Raw genomic sequence first — 20253 nt, 5'->3', positions numbered from 1 at the left:
CCCACAGAGGACTCTAAGAGGAAATGACTTGAACCTGATGTTGCAACACTTAATTAGCATCCAGCTTAAGAGTAGTGTAGTAGATTGTAGTTTCTTCTTTATTTTTCCTAGTCATAAGGAAGACAAGAACAACCTCAATTGCCTTGGAGTTAAGTAAGGCCATGTGATTAATTCTACCTAATTTACTGTGGGATAAATTGGCAGGAAGCACTTTCGGGCTGAAGCATGGAGAAGCATGATGAGACCTCCATGTACTTTTCCCAGCACATGAGTTTGCTGCAAGTGCCAGATGGCCTGCCTAACCATGGAGGAGTCTCTGTTACACAGGTTCCTGAGTATCTCTATAGAACAGACCACTTCCATGTCAACCTAAAACGAACTAACAGTGTACGTAAAAAAGAAATCACTATTGCACTAAATTTCAAGATGTTCCTACAGCATAAACATGTTCATCCTGATCAATTCTGACATAAATGATGAGATTGAAATGGCTGAGAAAATAAATCCCTTTAATGAACTATGTTGAGCTACCCATCAAGAGACTGCATAATAATCACCTTGTTTCATTGGACGAAGAAGGGCTTCAAGACTACCAAAAGGAAGACCTGGCCTGTGTCACCAAGATTCTCTTAGCATACAGAGATACTCAATAAGAAGCTAGAAATTGGTTGATGTGATCTGTGGCATTAAAAAAACAGGGCTGCAACTGACTTCTAAATTACCAAGGAACTATATTTATAGATATATTCTCAAATATAACAAATATAAACAAAATCTCTAAAATTAACCATTTCAGAACTCTGAAAACTAATCAATACCACAGAACTAACTAAAAGTCATCTATCCAAGAGAAAATGCTTAATCTTGGTAAGTCAGTGGTGTCTGTGACATTATAACTTTGGGCTATTCCCACCTACCCCCTCTCTCACTCAGTAGTTTGGTAGCAGAGAAAAACCATAGTCTTTTAGCCTTAAGATAAGATGACCATCTTCTTCTGAATTTCCATAAAAAGTCCATTCCCAGCGCACAGTCAATATTTTGTCCAAACTTTCAGATTCTTAGAAAATCTATATTTTCTGAGTGTGACATCCGTTTCATTTCACACAGACCTCAGATCTGTAAGGCAGGGTGAGTCAACTTCCAGGCCATTACTTAAGCAAAATAAAATTGCCAGAAACTTCTCAGTTGCCTACAGTTGTGATAGTTTGGTCAGAAATTTAAAAAGAAATACCAGCGAATTAGGGGGGAACTTGGAAAGGTCCAATATTTAATGAGTATCTAAAAGTTTTGTATACCTGCGAAATTGTGTATATGCCCAAGAAAAAAAACGAAAAAGAAGATGGCTGATCTTGAGACAGTACACCAGCAGGCTGTGAAGGTTAAGGTTGTTCTGTAAACTGAAAGTATTCTCATATAACTCCCTTTGCAAGGGAATTAAAAAAAAAATAGGCAAGGTAATTAAAGAAATCTTCTGACTAGTCATTAGCTGAACACAATTATACTGACTGAGTGGTGTGTCACAGGAAGTCAGGGTTAAAAAGATAAGAACTTAACAACAACAACTACAACAGCAAAAACAATGACTAGCTAATTAAATACAGCAAACAAACCAAACTCAATGTCCACACACTGCAGGAAATGCATATAATAGTACCTATATAATCAGTTCAGGAGAGCCAATAAACAAATAAGCAGAAACAATGAAGAGAAAAAAGGTTAAAAAAACAGTGACAAGTAACCAAGAGGTTGGGTTGAGACTTGAGGAATCTGGTGCCAAAGGTATTATGCTAGTTAAAATGTCAAGTGTTCAACAAAAAAGATCATGAAATATTAAAAGAAATTGGAAAGTATGCCATTTATACCTAGGGTGGAAAATATAAAATTTTCCTTGAGGAGGCTCATATGTTTAATTTAGTAGATAAAACTTCAATTAAGTTTATAAACATTTCCAAAGAACTAAAGAAAATCATGTCTACCAAATGTATGCTAACATTGTCTCACAAGACAGGCAATGCCATTAAAGAGAAAGAAATTATAAAAACTAACCATACTCTATACTGGACAATGCAATAACCAAGTAATATATTCACTAGAGTGCTTTAGCAATATGCAGATGTCTCAAAATTATAAAATCAGAAGCAAAAGAAAATTAACAAAGAAAAATGAACAGAGGATCATAGGCCTGTGGTACACAACATAGCAAAGCAATGTATGCATGATCAGAGTCCTATAGAAAAGTAAAAAAAAGCAGAAAAAATACTGGAAGACATAATAGTCAAAACTCCCCAATCTGATGGAAAATATCAGTCTACACATTAAAGAAGCTCAACACATCAAAAGGGGTAAATTTACTTATACACATCTAGACACATCATAGTCAAATGTGAAAGAGAAAGATGTGAAAGAAGAGAATAAAATATACCATGGGCAACTCATCCTCAATAGAAATATCATGAAAATTGGAGGTGAGAAGACAGTGAGAATCATCTTTATAGCATTGAAAGGAAAAGACCACAAACCAAGAATTCTATATGCAGCTAAACTCTCCTCCAGAAATGAATAAGTTAAGATACTCATAGATAAAAACTGAGAGAATTTGTTACTAGTAGAACTGCCCTGAAAAAGAAATGCTAAAGAAATGGCAGGCCATTGACAGTAACTTGAATTCACACAAATGAAAATAATTTGACAAAATTCAGTATCTTTCATGATAAAAATATTTACCAGACTAATACTATAAGGGAATTTTCTCAACTGGATAATGAGCATCTGTTTAAACAAACAAACAACTTTTAAACTTTTTATAACTTAACATTACACTTAATGGAAAAAGACTGAATAGGTGTCCCCTACAGTCAGGAACAAAACAATAATACCCATTTTTGTCCTTACTATTCAATATTCCATTGGAGTTTCTAGTCAAGACAGTTAGACAATATAAATGAGTCATTTATAGAAAAGAAAGAATTATAACAATCTCTATCTGAAGATGAAATGACTATGTATGTACAAAATTATGAGAATTGTACTAAAAAATTTGTGTGTAACAACATAATAGGATACAAGATAAACATACAAAATACTCATAGCTCTATGCACTATTAATAAAAAAATCAAAAATGAATTAAAATAATCCCATTTGTACAACTGCTGCTGCTGCTAAGTCGCTTCAGTCGTGTCTGACTCTGTGCGACCCCATAGACGGCAGCCCACCAGGCTCTGCCATCCCTGGGATTCTCCAGGCAAGAACACTGGAGTGGGCTGCTATTTCCTTCTCCAATGCATGAAAGTGAAAGGTGAAAGTGAAGGCGCTCAGTCGTGTTCGACTCTTAGAGACCCCATGGACTGAAGCCTACCAGGCTCCTCCGTCCATAGGATTTTCCAGGCAAGAGTACTGGAGTGGGGTGCCATTGCCTTCTCCAATTTGTACAACAGCAAAAGCAATAAAATACTCAGGAATAAATTTAACAAAAAGTGTGAAACTTTCACATTGAAAACGACAAACGTAGAAATGAACCAAGATCTACATGAATTAAGAGACATCTTGTGTTCATGGATTTGAAAACAGAATTTTTAAATGGCAATAACTGTCAACTTATCTTCAAATCAAACACAATCCAATCCAAATAGTAGTATTTTCTATTTGTTTGTTTATTTCAGAATTTGGCAAGCTATTTCTAAACTTCACATGAAATGTAAGAAACCCAAAATAGCTGAGACAATCTTGAAAAAGAACAAAGTTGCAGGGCTCCTGCTTTCTAACCTCAAAAACTGACTACAGACCTACAGTAATGAAGATAGGTTTTTATTGGCATAAGGATAGATAAAATGGACTGGAACTGAGACCGAGAGATAAACCCTTATACTTACGATAAATTGATTTGCCACAAGTGTCCCAGGACAATTTAAAGAAGGAAAGAATAGTCTTTTCAAATATATTCAAGGTCTTATTAAGGAGCAGTTCTCACTACTTAATCAAAGTAAACCACATCTATACAGCAGAATTTATTGCCAGTGCCTCAGGAAACATACTTCATCAGTCTTCCCATTACACCTGGCCAGAGATAGGGTAGGAGTAGCAGGAAGAGAATTATGTTCCAAGAGATTGACCATGCCTGCTACTACTAAAACAAGTAGGTATCCTGGAACCTTTGAAGTCAGTTTAACCTGGTAAGAAGGATCACTTTCTCTTGAAATGCTGAACAATTCACATTAGATTAATTATAGTAGTAAAGCCTCCTATTTTTACCCTAAAAAAAGTGTGTGCTTAAAGACAGTAATTAAAAATCTTCAAGAAATAGCTTGGCAGGGTGTGAAGAATACAAACTGCTTTCTGAGAAGGGTCACATATTAGAAGAATTTTATCACTGTTACTCTGGCAATGCTGCTGTAATAAAAGGATTTATCTTGTCTGTCTTTAAATATTAGAATATATAAAAAGAGAGGGTGTATGTATCAGTAAAAATCTATGGTTCACAGAATATTTCTCAGCTGTCTATCAAAAACATCTCTCGCAAGAGGTATTCTCTATAACTATTTAAAACAAATTGCTTCCTTCACATTTGACTCACTAATAAGGAAGCAAAAGCACGCAAAGTTAGGGGATCATGTCCAGCTCAGTTCAGTCCAGTCGCTCAGTCATGTCCAACTCTTTGCGACCCCATGAATTGCAGCACTCCAGGCCTCCCTGTCCATCACCAACTCCCGGAGTTCACTCAAACTCACGTCCATTGAGTCGGTGATGCCATCCAGCCATCTCATTATTATATCTCATTTCTATTCATAATTTCACCTATTTTCTCCTTGATAAAAACAACTTTTTTTCTGTAAAACAATCTTGAAAAAAAAGTCATGTCCCTTTTCAGTGTAGTCTTTTTAGCTTTATATCTTTTTTTTTTTTCCCTTTGTTTTTTTTTTTTTTAATTAATTTTATTTTATTTTTAAACTTTACATAATTGTATTAGTTTTGCCAAACATCAAAATGAATCCACCACAGGTATACATGTGCTCCCCATCCTGAACCCTCCTCCCTCCTCCCTCCCCATACCATCCCTCTGGGTCGTCCCAGCACACTAGCCCCAAGCATCCAGTATCGTGTATCGAACCTGGACTGGCAACTCATTTCTTACATGATATTTTACATGTTTCAATGCCATTCTCCCAAATCTTCCCACCCTCTCCCTCTCCCACAGAGTCCATAAGACTGTTCTATACGTCAGTGTCTCTTTTGCTGTCTCGTATACAGGGTTATCGTTACCATCTTTCTAAATTCCATATATATGCGTTAGTATACTGTATTGGTGTTTTTCTTTCTGGCTTACTTCACTCTGTATAATAGGCTCCAGTTTCATCCACCTCATTAGAACTGATTCAAATGTATTCTTTTTAAAGGCTGAGTAATACTTCATTGTGTATATGTACCACAGATTTCTTATCCATTCATCTGCTGATGGACATCTAGGTTGCTTCCATGTCCTGGCTATTATAAACAGTGCTGCGATGAACATTGGGGTACACGTGTCTCTTTCCCTTCTGGTTTCCTTAGTGTGTATGCCCAGCAGTGGGATTGCTGGATCATAAGGCACTTCTATTTCCAGTTTTTAAGGAATCTCCACACTGTTCTCCATAGTGGCTGTACTAGTTTGCATTCCCACCAACAGTGTAAGAGGGTTCCCTTTTCTCCACACCCTCTCCAGCATTTATTATTTGTAGACTTTTGGATCGCAGCCATTCTGACTGGTGTGAAATGGTACCTCATAGTGGTTTTGATTTGCATTTCTCTGATAATGAGTGATGTTGAGCATCTTTTCATGTGTTTGTTAGCCATCTGTATGTCTTCTTTGGAGAAATGTCTATTTAGATCTTTAGCCCATTTTTTGATTGGGTCATTTATTTTTCTGGAGTTGAGCTGTAGGAGTTGCTTGTATATTTTTGAGATTAGTTGTTTGTCAGTTGCTTCATTTGCTATTATTTTCTCCCATTCTGAAGGCTGTCTTTTCACCTTGCTAATAGTTTCCTTTGATGTGCGGAAGCTTTTAAGTTTAATTAGGTCCCATTTGTTTATTTTTGCTTTTATTTCCAATATTCTGGGAGGTGGGTCATAGAGGATCCTGCTGTGATGTATGTCAGAGAGTGTTTTGCCTATGTTCTCCTCTAGGAGTTTTATAGTTTCTGGTCTTATGTTGAGATCTTTAATCCATTTTGAGTTTATTTTTGTATATGGCGTTAGAAAGTGTTCTAGTTTCATTCTTTTACAAGTGGTTGACCAGATTTCCCAGCACCACTTGTTAAAGAGATTGTCTTTAATCTATTGTATATTCTTGCCTCCTTTGTCAAAGATATGGTGTCCATATGTGCGTGGACTTATCTCTGGGCTTTCTATTTTGTTCCATTGATCTATATTTCTGTCTTTGTGCCAGTACCATACTGTCTTGATAACTGTGGCTTTGTAGTAGAGCCTAAAGTCAGGTAGGTTGATTCCTCCAGTTCCATTTTTCTTTCTCAAGATCGCTTTGGCTATTCGAGGTTTTTTGTATTTCCATACAAATTGTGAAATTATTTGTTCTAGCTCTGTGAAGAATACTGTTGGTAGCTTGATAGGGATTGCATTGAATCTATAAATTGCTTTGGGTAGTATACTCATTTTCACTATATTGATTCTTCCAATCCATGAACATGGTATATTTCTCCATCTATTAGTGTCCTCTTTGATTTCTTTCACCAGTGTTTTATAGTTTTCTATATATAGGTCTTTAGTTTCTTTAGGTAGATATATTCCTAAGTATTTTATTCTTTTCGTTGCAATGGTGAATGGAATTGTTTCCTTAATTTCTCTTCCTGTTTTCTCATTATTAGTGTATAGGAATGCAAGGGATTTCTGTGTGTTGATTTTATATCCTGCAACTTTACTATAGTCATTGATTAGTTCTAGTAATTTTCTGGTGGAGTCTTTAGGGTTTTCTATGTAGAGGATCATGTCATCTGCAAATAGTGAGAGTTTTACTTCTTCTTTTCCAATTTGGATTCCTTTTATTTCTTTTTCTGCTCTGATTGCTGTGACCAAAACTTCCAAAACTATGTTGAAGAGTAATGGTGAAAGTGGGCACCCTTGTCTTGTTCCTGACTTTAGAGGAAATGCTTTCAATTTTTCACCATTGAGGATAATGTTTGCTGTGGGTTTGTCATATATAGCTTTTATTATGTTGAGGTATGTTCCTTCTATTCCTGCTTTCTGGAGAGTTTTTATCATAAATGGGTGTTGAATTTTGTCAAAGGCTTTCTCTGCATCTATTGAGATAATCATATGGTTTTTATTTTTCAATTTGTTAATGTGGTGTATTACATTGATTGATTTGCGGATATTGAAGAATCCTTGCATCCCTGGGATAAAGCCCACTTGGTCATGGTGTATGATCTTTTTAATGTGTTGTTGGATTCTGATTGCTAGAATTTTGTTTAGGATTTTTGCATCTATGTTCATCAGTGATATTGGCCTGTAGTTTTCTTTTTTTGTGGGATCCTTGTCAGGTTTTAGTATTAGGGTGATGGTGGCCTCATAGAATGAGTTTGGAAGTTTACCTTCCTCTGCAATTTTCTGGAAGAGTTTGAGCAGGATAGGTGTTAGCTCTTCTCTAAATTTTTGGTAGAATTCAGCTGTGAAGCCGTCTGGACCTGGGCTTTTGTTTGCTGGAAGATTTTTGATTACAGTTTCAATTTCCGTGCTTGTGATGGGTCTGTTAAGGTTTTCTATTTCTTCCTGGTCGAGTTTTGGAAAGTTGTACTTTTCTAAGAATTTGTCCATTTCTTCCTCGTTGTCCATTTTATTGGCATATAATTGTTGATAATAGTCTGTTATGATCCTTTGTATTTCTGTGTTGTCTGTTGTGATCTCTCCATTTTCGTTTCTAATTTTATTGATTTGATTTTTCTCCCTTTGTTTCTTGATGAGTCTGGCTAATGGTTTGTCAATTTTATTTATCCTTTCAAAGAACCAGCTTTTGGCTTTGTTGATTTTTGCTATGGTCTCTTTTGTTTCTTTTGCATTTATTTCTGCTCTAATTTTTAAGATTTATTTCCTTCTACTAACCCTGGAGTTCTTCATTTCTTCCTTTTCTAGTTGCTTTAGGTGTAGAGTTAGGTTATTTATTTGACTCTTTTCTTGTTTCTTGAGGTGTGCCTGTATTGCTATGAATTTTCCCCTTAGGACTGCTTTTACTGTGTCCCACAGGTTTTGGGTTGTTGTGTTTTCATTTTCATTTGTTTCTATGCAAATTTTGATTTCTTTTTTGATTTCTTCTGTGATTTGTTGGTTATTCAGCAGCGTGTTGTTCAGCCTCCATATGTTGGAATTTTTAATAGTCTTTCTCCTGTAATTGAGATCTAATCTTACTGCATTATGGTCAGAAAAGATGCTTGGAATGATTTCTATTTTTTTGAATTTACCAAGGCTAGCTTTATGGCCCAGGATGTGATCTATCCTGGAGAAGGTTCCATGTGCGCTTGAGAAAAAGGTGAAATTCATTGTTTTGGGATGAAATATATCTTAATTGATGTGCTTCTATAGGACTTAAAATTTTGTTAACTAAAAGAATTAAATTTATAATTTATTCTCTACATTTTTTCTCTTCTTTACATCCACTCTTGACACAGCTGCGTTTAAGGGCTCTGTCTCTACTACTGCTTTTGTGAATGTTACTGATAATCTCCATATGCAAAATCAATTGATTAAGTCTCAGTTCCCATTTTAGTTGATTAAGCAGAATGTGATAGTTGATACATATGACATCCTGTCTTTAGCTGTATGTGATACCCTCTTGGTTTTATTCAAGCAATCTCATCTCTTTGGCCCACTTATTTCATATGGTGATCTGTAAATGCCAGTGCAGTTGGTCTTCTGGTGTCTAAATATATTCTCTAGGCTGCTGCTGCTGCTAAGTCGCTTCAGTTGTGTCCAACTCTGTGCGACCCGATAGATGGCAGCGCACCAGGCTCCCATGTCCCTGGAATTCTCCAGGCAAGAGTACTGGAGTGGGGTTTGCCACTGCCTTCTCCATTCTCTAGGCAGGCTTATCTAAACTAAAATGATAGCTGATTACTCGAAGTTTGTCATTCATCCTGATCCATTTCCACAATTCCTTATTTCTATATTCACTATCTCCACTTGAATGCCTTGAAAACATCTTCAAACTCTTAACCATCCATGCCCAACTCCGATGCATCTCAGATTTTCCATATTTCAATAAATGACGTCATATTTCTAATTATTCTATCAAAATTCCTAGATCTATTTCTAAACTCTTTTTACCATCACAACCCATATCTAATCTACCAACAAATCATTTTCTGGATATTTTCAAAACATATCCAGAATCCAACCACTTCTCAACACTACACATGCTAATCAAAACTACTATAATGTTTCACTGTGTTTAATGCAATACCATTCTAATATTTACCCATTTTCTACCCTGATACCCTTAGAGTCTTCTTTCCATACAATAGTCAAACCGATATTCCAAAAATCATACCATGTCAATCTTATATTCCACATTTCCAGAGGTTTTCCACATCATTTACAAAAACTCAGAGGTAATTACATAGCCTCCAGGGTCCTATGTAACATACCTGCCAAGCCGCCTTTCTAATCTCATCTCTTGGTATCCTCTCCCTCACACGCTCAAGTCCATCTCCACTGGATTTATCACTAAGCCCCAAAGGTACCAGGACACTCTAACTTCAAGACCCCTTCCCAATTCCTAGAATATTACCTCCCCCCAGCAACCCATATGATTCACACTATTTCTGATAAACATATCAAAAATGATCCTTTTTCCAGTGTTCAATGTACAGCCTATGAAATATATACATCAAAAAGAGCTCATAGTACTTACTGAATAATTAAACTATGTTCTCCCCTCAAGACTGATGGAATTAGGTCTCTAGGACTGTGATCCTAGAAACAGCTTAAAATATTCTCTAGATTTTGATATAGCAAATCCTCTTGATTTTGATATGTCACCAAATTTGAGTACCATTGACAGTTGGAACCAGAGTTAATGCAACACATTTAACAAATAAGCTTATTTCACATAGAAGACAAGCTTCAAATGGTTATAAATTCATCCATGTATCCATTCTTTTTGAGCATTTTGGCAGAAAAGAAGATGAGGATTATAGAAGAAAAGGTAAATAATTTATGAACTTGATTAACTGAACTACAGTTCTTGGGCCTAAAGAAAATGATTTAATACATACCTTTAAGATAATTAGTGATATTGAACTTTTTTTTTTCTTTTTGATGTGCCAGTTGGACATCTGGTATGTCTATTTACGTCTCATGCTCACTTTTGATTAGGTTGCTTGTGTTTACTTTTATTTATTTTTTAAATTTTATTTTATTTTTTAACTTTATAATATTGTATTGGTTTTGCTATATATCACAATGAATCTGCCACAGGTATACATGTGTTCCCCATCCTGAGCCCTCCTCCCTCCTCCCTCCCCATATCATCCCTCTGGGTCATCCCAGTGCACCAGCCCCAAGCATCCAGTATCATACATCAAACCTGGACTGGTGACTCATTTCATATATGATATTATACATATTTCAACGCCATTCTCCCAAATCATCCCACCCTCTCCCTCTCCCACAGAGTCCAAAAGACTGTTCTATACATCAGTGTCTCTTTTGCTGTCTTGTACACAGGGTTATTGTTACCATCTTTCTAAATTCCATATATATGCGTTAGTATACTGTATTGGTGTTTTTCTTTCTGGCTTACTTCACTCTGTATAATAGGCTCCAGTTTCATCCACCTCATTAGAACTGATTCAAATGTATTCTTTTTAAAGGCTGAGTAATACTTCATTGTGTATATGTACCACAGATTTCTTATCCATTCATCTGCTGATGGACATCTAGGTTGCTTCCATGTCCTGGCTATTATAAACAGTGCTGCAATGAACATTGGGGTACACATGTCTCTTTCAGTTCTGGTTTCCTCCATGTTTATGCACAGCAGTGGGATTGCTGGGTCATAAGGCAGTTCTATTTCCAGTTTTTTAAGGAATCTCCACACTGTTCTCCATAGTGGCTGTACTAGTTCGCATTCCCACCAACAGTATAAGAGGGTTCCCTTTTCTGCACACCCTCTTCAGCATTTATTGCTTGTAGACTTTTGGATCGCAGCCATTCTGACTGGTGTGAAGTGGTACCTCATAGTGGTCTTGATTTGCATTTCTCTGATAATGAGTGATGTTGAGCATCTTTTCATGTGTTTGTTAGCCATCTGTATGTCTTCTTTGGAGAAATGTCTATTTAGTTCTTTGGCCCATTTTTTGATTGGGTTATTTACTTTTATATTGAATTGTATGAGCCTCCAGATGAAAGTGAAAGAGGAGAGTGAAAAAGTTGGCTTAAAACTCAACATTCAGAAAACTAAGATCGCGGCATCTAGTCCCATCACTTCATGGCAAATAGATGGGGAAACAATGAAAACAGTGACAAATTTTATTTTGGGGGGCTCCAAAATCACTGCAGATGGTGACGGCAGCCATGAAATTAAAAGGCACTTACTTGCTCCTTGGAAGAAAAGCTATGACCAACCTAGAAGTATATTAAAAAGCAGAGACATTACTTTACCAACAAAGGTCCAGCTAGTCAAAGCTATGGGTTTTTCCAGTAGTGACATATGGATGTGAGAGTTGGACCATAAAGAAAGCTGAGCACTGAAGAACTGATGCTTTTGAACTGTGGTGTTGTAGAAGACTCTTGAGAGTCCCTTGGACTGCAAGGAGATGCAACCAGTCCATCCCAAAGGAGATCAGTCCTGAATATTCACTGGAAGGACTGATGCTGAAGCTGAAACTTCACTGAGCCACCTGGGAAGCCCTGTCAAATCCTGACTTCATTCCAAAAACCATATAACATGGAATGGAAACAATCATGTATATGACATAATTAGGGGAGAGAAAACACTAAACTTCAACTTAAACATGTAAGTTGAGAATAACTATGTACACATAAGCCAAGGGAACACCCAAAATCAGCAAAACTAGGTTACAGCTCATAACAAACAAGCAGTCTGAGAGAGTCTACAGAGATGAGGATGGGCAGTGCAATCCAAGAAGTAGCAAAACACACATATACCCACTCTCAGAAAGAGTCTTACGCTGAGAGTTAACTACCAAGAGCTACCCTGAGATATGACAGATCAGAGCAATGTCTACGAAACAAACCAAAGGACCTAAAAATGAGTGGGACCAGATGAGGTAATCTGGGAAGATGCTGTTTCATGAAGACAGGAAAATTTTTTGGTAAAGGATACATCTCTTGGAGGACCAGTGATAAAATGAAAGAAGAAAGTAAGTGGTAGATGTTAAAAATCCTACAGAAACAATATCGCAAAATTCAAAGAGATCTCCATCCCCAAAGAAATAAAACAAAGCATCATCTATTACTGTGAAGCTTCACCGGATGAAAAATCATGACCTGAATGTTTAGCAACACAGGAATACAGGGCAAAATTAGCTTTGACAAAGCTTGATATAGACATTTTCCTCAGGAAAATATCTAAACTATCAAAGACCCAGTGGAATCGAAGGAAGTGAAACCCATGGATGTAGTAAGTCACCGTGAAGTCAAAACCTTAACATTTGTACAGAAAAGCAGCCAGCATCATGGAAGTCCCTGGCTGTTCCTTCACTGTTCATCGGGCAACGTCAAAGGGTATATTTTTATTTAGAAATAATGTTAGTTTTCAAAGTAAGAGAGTACCAGATATGCCTTAGCTAAAATGTAATAGAAGTTGCATAATTTATCAGGAAGTAGGAATGCCAGAAAAATAGAGAAATTAATCCAAATTATCCAAAAACTGGTTTTGCTTATCATCTTTGGCGTTGACCTCAGTGGGCCTCAAAGTATGACCCTAAAGCCATGATAATAACAGTCAATAAGGCTCAAAATCTCATGGCATAAACCATTTTAACTCCATGTAGGTATATCAGTTTTGGTTTTACAACCCTGGTGTTAGAGAAAAATTCAATGGGAACTTCTGTGTCTCTAATGGCGTAAATGGTTTTTTCAAGTGAGTAGTCATTTGTGATAGCTGCCCGCTCAACAAAGTATTCTTTTTTGATTGATGGTGCCCTTGTAAAATTGGGAAGAAGAGGAGAGTAACTTTGATTGATGAACAAGAAGACACTGTACTCTGTAAGAATGTGATCCCGAAGAGTGGCCATGGTTATTGATTTCAGTTTTATATATATTCCCTTCTCCTTTAAAACTCCTTTGGATACCTTAAGAATAGGGATTAGAAAGTTGTGGCTATATTTATACAGAAACATATATAGAAATACTAGGGACTTATATCAAATCTGGAGTGGGTAATAGTTCCTTTCTCCAGGGGATTAAACCCAAGTCTCCCACATTGCAGGCATATTTTTTTACTAGCTGAGTCACCAGGGAAGCCCAAGAATACTGGAGTGGGTAGCTTATCCCTTTTCCAGGGGATCTTCTCAACCCAGGAATCAAACTGGGGTCTCCTGCATTGCAGGTGGATTATATCACAACAATTATATATTATATCGAAACAATTAGTGACAATACAAAACAGGTGGTTAAGACAAAACAGGAGGACTCTTTTAAATAAATATCTATTCACAATGTTAGCTAGTTTTAGAAACAAAACACCTTTATCTGAACTTCAATATGACCAAATAAATATTCCTTATATGCAATTAAGTATATTAATTTATATTAATACAAATATCAAATAAATATGTTCCCAAATTAATTTTCATAAGGAACTTCTAGTTTAATTTGCCTCCCTTGGGTTTCAAACACTTAGTATATTCATTGATTCCTAGGAAACCAACATATGTCAACAACAGAAAGATCTTGATGTGCTTGGAAAGTAAACAGATTCAATAAATGCACTCTCAGGTAATAGTAAATTCAGTAAAATGCCATACTCCAAACAAGCTTTAAAATTAACACTGAATATTCAAAATCATTATTCTTAAGAAAGAAACCCCCTTTAAGGCAGCAACATAATGTTTTTTAATCTATTAGCTTAAAAATTGGTATAATCACAGGTCTGATTTCTTTGTACCTCACCATACTTATCACACACACATAGACATATATAGCACTCTGCAGACTAGTAACTGTAATATATGAAAGTGAAAGAGGAGAGTGAAAAAGTTGACTTAAAACTTAACATTCAGAACTAAGATCATGGCATCTGGTCCCATCACTTCATGGCAAATAGATGGGGAAACAATGGAAACGGTGACAGACTTTATTTTGGGGGGCTCCAAAATCACTGCAGATGGTGACTGCAGCCATGAAATTAAAAGATGTTTACTCCTTGGAAGAAAAGTAATGACCAACCTAGACAGTATACTAAAAAGCATATATATTACTTTACCAACAAAGGTCTGTCTAGTCAAGGCTATGGTTTTTCCAGTAGTCATGTATGAATGTGAGAGCTGGACTATAAAGAAAGCTGAGCACCGAAGAACTGATGCTTTTGAACTCTGGTGTTGAAGACTCTTGAGAGTCCCTTGGACTGCAAGGAGATGCAACAAGTCTATCCTAAAGAAAATCAGTCCTGAATATCCACTGGAAGGAAAGATGCTGAAGCTGAAACTCCAATAATTTGGCAAACTGATGTGAAAAGCTGACTCATTGGAAAATACCCTGATGCTGGGAAAGATTGAAGGTGGGAGTAGAAGGGGATGACAGAGTATGAGACTGGTCGGATGGCATCACTGACTCTATGGACATGAGTTTGAGTGAACTCTGGGAGTTGGAGATGGACAGGGAAGCCTGGCATGCTGCAGTCCATGGGGTATGAAAGAGTTGGACATGACTGAGCAACTGAACTGAACTGAACTGAATACTAGAATAATAATATCCAAGAACTAGTGTTAATCAGAAAATTTCCTGTGTGGCACTGCCCTTACTGAACGTGATAGGATTCTGGAAACAGTTACTATAAGAATCAATGCCAAATGGGTTAAAATCTGTGTTCTAATTATACCATCTGATTCTTGAGAAGGAAATATTAAAAAAAAATCTGGATTTAGATAGTTAAACAGAATTCACTTGTCTTCGAATGAAGTTTTTAACGGACTTCCAACTAATTGTTGTAAGTTTGTCCAGCACGCTTTCATTTCTAACGTATATAAAAATCCAGGCAATTCTACATGCATTCAGTGGCTTAATTAATTAGTTCAGTTCAGTTCAGTCGCTCAGTCATGTCCGACTCTTTGAGACCCCATGAATTGCAGCACGCCAGGCCTCCCTGTCCAACACCAACTCCCGGAGTTCACCCAGACTCACGTCCATCGAGTCAGTGATGCCATCCAGCCATCTCATCCTCTGTCGTTCCCTTCTCCTCCTGCCCCCAATATTATGTGTTCATTAATTTACTTAGCAAACCTTAACTAACCAACTTTTGTAGGTCAGGGAATCAGTACAAAGGTCACTATGCAGACACTATACTTGGCCTCAAGGATCTTACTGTTGTCCATTTCCTGCATTCAACACTGATGAAGTTCAGAGATGTGGAGCTCACAACTGGAACAAATACTTTCAATGTAAACATTTAGTGACTATATGAAACAGGAGGTTAGTTTTCAGAGACAATGTTACGCTTCAAATAAGATCTGAAAAATTATGATTACCTATTTTCATATAATCACTACTATGAATTCACTGGATGGATTAATATTTAAGAATATACAGTGACAACATGATATCATATTTGAAACATCTCCTTGCTTTCTCCCCACAGTATTAAAATACTTTAGGATAAGAAACAAGAATTTCTACATAGCCATTTTGGGGATTGATTGAATTGAAATTCAGGAGTGAAATGTCTACTTCTAGTTACCTATTTATTAATTATAATAGCTATCATTTACTGAGCTCTCTATTACTTCATATGTATTAACACTAAAGTCTGATGACAATATTGAGAAGTTGGTGCTAACAATTTTATCATTTAATATGTGAGGAAATTAAAGTAAGAAGGTTATCTAATTTGCCCTACTCCTCAAGAATATAGTAAGTAAGGAAGTCAAAAATCTAGTATTAGCAGTCTGACTCCAATGTCCATGTCTTAACACTGTTACTATTGTGTATAGATGTAAAATATATATATTTATATAATTTACATAGTATTACATATACTTGGGTGTTATTTAGCTGGTAAATATTATGAATATATTTGTTTTTGTCTTTTCCGTTGGTGAAGAGGAGATAATGTTGAATAGCAGATAAGAGTTTGCAAGTAAAGTTTAAGACAAAAAGTTAACAGGAATATAATCAATAATGATGAAATAATATATTTCTATGGTAAGTAAACTTATCATAGTGATCATTTTGCAATGTATTCAGTTCAGTTCAGTCACTCAGTCATGTCTGACTCTTTACGACCCCATGAATCGCAGCATGCCAGGCCTCCCTGTCCATCACCAACTCCTAGAGTTCACCCAAACTCACGTCCATTGAGTCAGTGATGCCATCCAGCCATCTCATCCTCTGTCGTCCCCTTCTCCTCCTGCCCCCAATCCCTCCCAGCATGTATAGAAAAGTCAAAGGACTATGTTGTGAACCGGGAACTAACACAGTGTTACAGGTTAATTATACTTTAAATCAAATGAGCAAACAAACTTACAGGAAGAAAGAGATCACATTTGAGGTTACCAGAGTGGAGAGGGGTAGGGAGGGAGAAATAGATGAAGGGGCTGTTCCAGTGATAAGATAAATAAGTATGTGGATGTAGTGTGCAGCATGGTGATTGTGGTTAGCAATGTAGTGCGGTTTATATGTAAGTGGTTAAGGGAGTAAATTTTGAGTTCTCATCACAAGGAGATTATTTTCCTTTTATTTTGAATTTATATAGGATTATGGAAGTTTATGTCCATTCTAAAGGAGATCAGTCCTGGGTGTTCTTTGGAAGGAATGATGCTGAAGTTGAAACTCCAGTACTTTGGCCACCTCATGCGAAGAACTGACTCACTGGAAAAGACTCTGATGCTGGGAGGGATTGGGGGCAGGAGGAGAAGGGGATGACAGAGGATGAGATGGCTGGATGGCATCACCAACTCAATGGACATGAGTTTGAGTGAACTCCCGGAATTGGTGATAGACAGGGAAGCCTGGCGTGCTGCAATTCATGGGGTCTCAAAGAGTCAAACACGACTGAACAACTGAACTGTTGGATGTTTAACTAAACTTACTGCAGTAATCATTTCATGATGCAAGTCATTCAAATAATTATGCAATACACCTCAAAGTTATGCAGTGGTGTAGTCAATTATATCTCAATAAAACTGGAAGAAACATTAAAAAGTTAACAAAGTACCTCTGACTACTCTTGCAAATCCAAATAACAAGTAAATGTACTAAAGAGATGACAGTAGAAGTCTGCATCAGATCAGATCAGATCAGTCGCTCAGTCATGTCCGACTCTTTGCGACCCCATGAATCGCAGCACGCCAGGCCTCCCTGTCCATCACCAACTCCCGGAGTTCACTGAGACTTATGCCCATCAAGTCAGTGATGCCATCCAGCCATCTCATCCTCTGTCGTCCCCTTCTCCTCCTTACAGATACGTATTACTTCTCTTTGCAAAGTAAAAATAAACAGAAAAAGCATTTTAATGAATGTAAATAATTTATGACATTCACTTAAATTCCCATTTCTTTAATGTTCTCATATTACATATGTAGTTTTTCAGAAAAATCAATGATATGGATATTTGCTTATTGTTTTTTTTTTTCTTTTCTTTATTTTTTTTGCCACATCCATGGCATATGAGAAGTTAGCCCACTCTCCAGGAATCAAACCTGTGCCTCTTGCAGCAGAAGTTCAGAATCTTAACCACTGAACTACCAGGGAAGTCCTTTACTGTCTTATGATTCCTTTCTTTACTTTTCAATTTGGATCATGAATTAAAAAATACATATATCTATAGTGAGCTGATTCTTCTTCCAAATGCTGAATACTGTCTCTTTGAACCTCATAAGACCCTAAATAGACAATCTTTACTTACACCTTCATGATATGGTAAAATGAGAAGGCAGAACACTGTTTAAAATACAAATAATTTTCAATATCACCAATGTTTATAGTCTCAGTTATATTTAGTTTACATGATTTAAGTTTTTGTAAGCTTAATTACTGTTAAATTTAAAGCTTCCAACACTAGAAAGTAGTTTGATACATCCAACCCCTTTAAGATTTGAAGATTTTTACTGCAACCTTTAAAATGCTGTTATGATATATGCATTATTGTATCTTTCCAAAGGTTAAGAGTAAGATACAACTACACATGGGATCAAGAGAATAGCCCACATTTGCTGCTTTATCCTCATCTTCCAAAGAGATTGGTCTTAATAGATTTCAACATAGTTTAGTTACATTTTTCTAATTTTTGAATATTTTTAATTAATCTAAGAAGTTCATCCTGCTTATTTAACTTATATGCAGAGTACATCATGAGAAACGTTGGGCTGGAAGAAACATAAGCTAGAATCAAGATTGCCAGGAGAAATATCAATAACCTCAGATATGTAGATGACACCACCCTTATGGCAGAAAGTGAAGAAGAACTAAAAAGCCTCTTGATAAAGTGAAAGAGAAGAGTGAAAAAGTTGGCTTAAAGATTAACATTCAGAAAACTAAGATCATGGCATCTGGCCCCATCACTTCATGGGGAATAGATGGGGAAACGGTGGAAACAGTGGCTGACTTTATTTTTTGGGGGGTCCAAGGTCATTTCAGATGGTGACTGCAGCCAGGAAATTAAAAGACGCTTACTCCTTGGAAGAAAAGTTATGACCAACCTAGACAGCATATTGAAAAGCAGAGACATAACTTTGTCAACAAAGTTCCGTCTAGTCAAGGCTATGGTTTTTCTAGTAGTCATGTACAGATGTGAGAGTTGGACTATAAAGAAAGCTGAGCACCGAAGAATTGATGCTTTTGAACTATGGTGTTGGAGAAGACTCTTGAGAATCCCTTGGACTGCAAGGAGATCCAACCAGTCCATCCTAAAGAAGATCAGTCCTAGGTATTCATTGGAAGGACTGATGTTGAAGCTGAAACTCCAATACTCTGGCCACCTGATGCGAAGATCTGGCTCATTTGAAAAGACCCTGATGCTGGGAAAGATTGAGGGCAGGAGGAGAATGGGGATGACAGAGGATGAGATGGTCGGATGGCATCACCAATTCAATGGACATGACTTTGGGTGAACTTCGGAAGTTGGTGATGGACAGGGGGGCCTGGCGTGCTGCAGCTCATGGGGTCTCAAATAGTCAAACACAACTGAGCGACTGAAGTGAAGTGAACTGAAGAAGTTCATAACTTAATGGTTCTGTTTTATCTTGCTCATTCACGTTTTAAGAATATAACTGTAACAAGGAAGAGAAATTTCTACCAATAAACACGTTTCTTTTTTTCAACCCTATTATAAATCAGCTAGCATATCAAAGCTAAATATGATCTGCTTTGACTTTTTTTGAGTTGTTTTCTCAGGAAATGCAAAATTTTGTAATAAGGACAGAAACAATGATTCATTTTTATAGACTCCACTTCCAAATTCAGATTTATTGTCATTTAAAAATTGCCTGCATCAATTCATCCAAGTTTATATATATATTCTAATTTGACATATTACATAGTCGCTTTTAAATCACAGTATAACTAACTGGTATTTGTGATAGTGCTGTCGTAATTTTGAAATTTTGTTATTTTTTATTGAACTATAATTGATTTATAATACTGTTTTAGTTTTAGGTGTACAATACAGCTGTCATAAATTTAAAAAGCACATATTTTACATGTTTCAATTATTGTGGGCCTATTAACATGTCTAATCCATGAATCCCTGTATGCTCATAATTTTTAATGGATAATTATTTCTGCTTCCGTCAGTCCACCTTGCAAACAGAGACGCAACATATGATATCAGGCTTTACAACATGCACCAATTGATTTTCTGGGTCCAAAACACATTAAAGCCCAAACCTTATTACATATACTAATTCATTTTCAACAGTAAAATTGACACAGAATATAGAGAAAGAAAGAGCTGCACATGCATTAACAATGTTTGAAATTTCCTTTGGAAAAAAAAAAGGGAAAAACAAAAACAATGGTTAAAAACAAAGGAAAATAAAAGGAAATGATGACGTCCTAAGGTAGCAGGCTTTTTTTTTTTTTTTTTTTCCTGTGAC

At 36.5% G+C, this 20253-nt stretch overlaps 1 long non-coding RNA gene across 32 annotated transcripts in view; it reads right to left on the bottom strand.

Annotated features, from left to right (window-relative positions):
• The window catches only part of LOC147366670 (uncharacterized), a 927553-nt gene that overhangs the window by 339545 nt on the left and 567755 nt on the right, over positions 1–20253 (bottom strand). The window contains exon 7 of one of the 32 annotated variants that reach the window (XR_015168915.1): positions 17280–17636. The exons of 27 other annotated variants lie outside the window; for them this stretch is intronic. This is a non-coding gene — a long non-coding RNA (uncharacterized LOC147366670). Of the gene's footprint in view, positions 1–17279; positions 17637–19606; positions 20140–20253 lie in introns of those variants that run through there. 4 more of the 32 variants (XR_015168905.1, XR_015168911.1, XR_015168910.1 and 1 more) reach the window with 4 other exon arrangements.

Source organism: Bos grunniens, chromosome 8 (assembly GCF_055505025.1).
Source record: "Bos grunniens cultivar Pamir isolate PY7600 chromosome 8, Bosgru_T2T1.0, whole genome shotgun sequence".
NCBI lineage: Eukaryota > Metazoa > Chordata > Mammalia > Artiodactyla > Bovidae > Bos > Bos grunniens.
This window is presented reverse-complemented; position numbering and strand designations above follow the sequence as displayed.